Here is a 4,998-nt window from a genome sequence, read left to right on the forward strand (position 1 = left end):
TCCCTCTTTTTTTTTTTTTTTTTTTTTTTTTTTGAGATAGTCTCACTATGTTGCTTAGGCTAGAGTGCTGTGGCATGATCTCGACTCACTGCAACCTCTGCCTCCTGGGTTCAAACGATTCTCCTGCCTCCACCTCCCAAGTAGCTGGGATTACAGGCACCTGCCACCACGCTCAGCTAATTTTTTTGTATTTTTAGTAGAGACGGGTTTTCAGCATGTTAGCCAGGATGGTCTTCATCTCCTGACCTCGTGATCAGCCTGCCTCGGCCTCCCAAAGTGCTTGGATTACAGGCATGAGCCACTGCGCCCGGCCGCCTGTTTCTTTACTATATATGTGGTTAACAAATAATAAGAAAGATGGAGCGTCCACGTAGAACATACCTGGCCCCTAGGTAGCTTTTTTCTATTGGCACAGCTGACAGCATTCACCTTCTGGCTTGCCTTTCTATGTCTCCAGCTTGATTTTATAGGCTACTTTTTGTTAGAAAAGAATTGGGGCTGCTTTTTGTTAGGACAGGATACCTTGCCAAGGACTCTCTTACCCTCACTAACTGCCTAAATAATTTCTTTTTAGCTCTTGGATCCTTCCTCCCCTCAGGAATACCCATTTACTACACTTTAATTACAACTTTTTAAACTTTTGTATATGTATAGTTTGTCTCCATAAATATCACAGACTGTAAACTCCTTACCTATGGCCCGGGTCTTGTTTGTTGATGCAACAAGCAAGAACTGGCCACAGTCTCAGGTTCAGTGGACTTAATCTTTCCTGGCTGCTGGCTCTGAAGAGTCTGGCTGGTCCAGATGAGAGGGATTTCCCAAGCACAGTGCACCAGCTCCACTGAGGGACAGTCAGATTGCTTCCTTAAAAGAGTCCCTGATTCTGTGCCTCCAGACTGGTGAGACTTCCCAAGAGGGGTCACCAGACACCTCATACAGGAGAGTTCCAGCTGGCATTGGGTCGGTGCCCCTCTGAGATGAAGCTTCCAGAGGAAGGAGCAGGCAACAATCTTGCCTCTTCTGCGGCCTCCGCTGGCAATTCCCAGGCAATCAGGGTCTGGAGTGGACCCCCAGCAAACTTCAGGAGACTTCCAGAAAAGGAGCCTCACTGTTAGAAGAAAAATAAACAAACAGAAGGCAACAAGAACACCACCACCAACAAAAAAGACCCCATAAAAATCCCATCCAAAGGAATACAGCGTCAAAGATCAAAGGTAGATAAACCCATGAAGATGAGGAAAATCAATGCAAAACACTGAAAATTCCAGCATCCAGAATGCCTCTTCTCCAAATGATCACAACACTTCTCCAGCAAGGGTACAGATTGGGACTGAAGCTGAGATGGATGAACTGACAGAAGTAGGCTTCAGAAAGTGGGTAATAACAAACTTCATTGAGCTAAAGGATTATGTTCTAACCCAATGCCAAGAAGCTAAGAAATATGATTTTTAAAAATTACAGGAGCTGTTAATTACAATAACTAGTTTAGAGAGGAACATAAATGATATGATGGAGCTGAAACACACAGCACAAGAACTTCATGATGTAAGCCAAATCAGCCAAGTGGCAGAGAGAATATCAGAGCTTGAAGACTATCTTGCTGAAATGAGGCAGGTAGACAAGATTAGAGAAAAAACAATGCAAAGGAATGAACAAAACCTCCAAGAACTATGGGACTATGTAAAAAGACCAAACCTATAGTGGATTGCAGTACCTGAAAGAGACAGGGAGAACGGAACCAAATTGGAAAACACACTTCAGGCTATCATCCAGGAGAACTTTCCCAGCCTAGCAAGACAGGCCAACATTCACATTGAAGAAAAATGTGAACCCTAAGGTACTCTACAGGAAGATCTACCCCATAATCATCAGATTCTCCAAGGTCTAAATGAAGGAAAAAATGTTAAGGGCAGCCAGAGAGAAACAAAGGGAAGCTCATCAGAGTAACAGCAGACCTCTCAGTGGAAACCCTACAAGCCAGAAGAAATTGGGGGCCAATATACAATATTCTTAAAGAAAAGAACTTCCAGTGCAGAATTTCATATCTGGCTAAACTAAACTTCATAAGCAAAGGAGAAATAAAATCCTTTTCAGGCAAGCAAATGCTGAGGGATTTTTGTCACCATCAGGCCTGCCTTGCAAGAGCTCCTGAAGGAAGCACTAAACATGAAAAGGAAAAACCATTACCAGCCATTACAAAAACTCACTGAAGTACACAGACCAATGACACTATGAAGCAACTACATTAACAATTCTGCAAAATTAACCAGCCAGCATTATAATAACAGTATCAAATTCGCACATAACGATATTAACCTTAAATGTAAATGGGCTAAATGCCCCAATTAAAAGACACAGAATGGCACGCTGGATAAAAAGACAAGACTCATCAGTGTACTGTATTCAAGACACACATCTCACATGCAAAGACACACATACGCTCAAAATAAAGGGATGGAGGAAAATTTACCAAGCAAATCGAAAACAGAAAGAAGCAGGGGTTGCAATCCCAGTTTCTGACAAAATAGACTTTAAACCAACAAAGATCGAAAAAGACAAAGAAGGGCATTACATAATGGTAAAGGATTCAATTCAACAATAAGAGATAATTATTCTAAATATATATGCACCCAATACAGGAGCACCCAGATTCATAAAACAAGTTCTTAAAGAGACTTAGACCCCCCGCCACAGTAATAGTGGGAGACTTTAATACCACTAGGCAATACCATTCAAGACATAGACATGGGCAAAGATTTTACGATGAATTTGCCTAAAGCAATTGCAACAAAAGCAAAGATTAATAAATGGGATCTAATTAAACCTCAGAGCTTCTGCACAGCAGAAGAAACTATTATCAGAGTGAACAGACAACCTACAGAATGGGAGAAAAATTTTTGCAGTCTATCCATCTGACAGAGCTCTAATATCCAGAATCTACAAGGAACTTAAGCAAATTTACAAGAAAAAAACAATCCCATTACTAAGTGGGCAAAGGACAGGAACAGACACTTTTCAAAAAAAGACATACATGCAGTCAACAAACATAGGAAAAAAAGGTCAACATCACTGATGATTAGAGAAATGCAAATCAAAACCACAGTGAGATACCATCTCATGCCAGTCAGAATGGCGATTATTAAAAAGTCAAAAAAAAAAAAAAAAAAACGGATGCTGATGAGGTAGTGGAGAAATAGGAATGCTTTTGCACTATTGGTGAAAATGTAAATTAGTTCAATCATTGTGGTAAACAGTGTGGTGATTCCTCAAAGATTCAGAACCAGAAATACCATTTGACCCAGCAATCCCATTACTGGGTATATACCCAAAGGAAAATAAATCATTCTGTTACAAAGACACATGCACACATATGTTCACTGCAGCACTATTCAAAATAGCAAAGACAAGAAATCAACACAAATGCCCATCATTGATAGATTGGATAAAGAAAATGTGCTACATATACAGCATGAACTTCTATGCAGTCATAAAAAGCAACAAGATTATGTCCTTTGCAGGGACATGGATAAAGCTGGAAGCCATTATCCTCAGCAAACTAATGCAGGAACAGAAAAACAACACTGCAGGTTCACACTTATAAGTGGTAGCTGAAGAATGAGAACACATGGACACAGGGAGGGAAACAACACACACTGGGGCCTGTCGGGGGAGGGCAGAAGGGGGTGAGAGCACTAGGGAAGAGAGCTAATGCATGCTGAGCTTAATACCTGGGTGATGGTGCAGCAAGCCACCATGGCACATGTTTACCTATGTAACAAACCTGCACATCCTGCACACGTACCATGGAACTTAAAAAGTAAAATAGCAGTAATTTTAAAAAACAAAAACAAAGTTGTATTGAAGGTAGCAAACAATGTCATAAGGAAACACAAAGGCATAAAACGAAACAAAAAAAAGGAATGAAAGAGTTAAACTAAATTTTATTTACAGACATCATTTTTTTAATTACAAAATGGAAAGGAATCTATAAAAGTCTCAAAACCAATAAGTTAACTTAGCAAAGTGGCAAAATACAAATTAATATAAAATTGACTGTATTTTATATACTAGCAACAAACAATTGGAAAAATTAAATTAAAAAATTATTTGCAATAAATACATATATAATTATTTATAACATATCCTTAAGTTAAAAAATTAACAAAAGATAGGCAAGAATTTTACAATAAAGATACAATACATGCTGAAATAAATTAAGTGAACCTAAATGGAGATATACCGTGTTAATGGATTAGGAGGCTCAAAATTGCTAAGATGTCAATTGTCCGCAAATTGATCTATGGGTTCAATACAATCCACATAAAATCACAATTAACCTTTTTTTTTTTTTTTTTTTTTGAGACGGAGTCTCGCTCTGTCACCCAGGCTGGAGTGCAGTGGCCGGATCTCAGCTCACTGCAAGCTCCGCCTCCCGGGTTTACGCCATTCTCCTGCCTCAGCCTCCCGAGTAGCTGGGACTACAGGCGCCCGCCACCTCGCCCGGCTAGTTTTTTGTATTTTTTTAGTAGAGACGGGGTTTCACCGTGTTAGGCAGGATGATCTCGAACTCCTGACCTCGTGATCCGCCCGTCTCGGCCTCCCAAAGTGCTGGGATTACAGGCTTGAGCCACCGCGCCCGGCCATTAACCTTTTTTTGTAGAAAATGACAAGTTAATGTGGAAATTCAAAAGAGCTACAATAGCAAAATAATTGAAAAAGAAGAGTAAAGGTAAAAAATTTACACTATCTGACTTCAAGCCAAATTATAAAGCTATAGTAATCAAGATATTCTAGAATTGGCATAAGGATAGAAGAATAGATCAGTAGAGTAGAATAGGGTTCAGACATACATAGACCCACACATATACGGTCAACTGATCTTTGATATAAACATGCCATAGTAATTCAAAAGTGAAGGGAAAATAATTTCAATCAATGATGTAGAACAACTGCATAAATATAAAAAAAAGAAAATCACCTTGTGTCTGAACATTGCAA

This window comes from Rhinopithecus bieti, unplaced genomic scaffold (genome assembly GCF_001698545.2).
Source record: "Rhinopithecus bieti isolate Rb0 unplaced genomic scaffold, ASM169854v2 scaffold_30957, whole genome shotgun sequence".
Classification (NCBI taxonomy): Eukaryota; Metazoa; Chordata; class Mammalia; order Primates; family Cercopithecidae; genus Rhinopithecus; species Rhinopithecus bieti.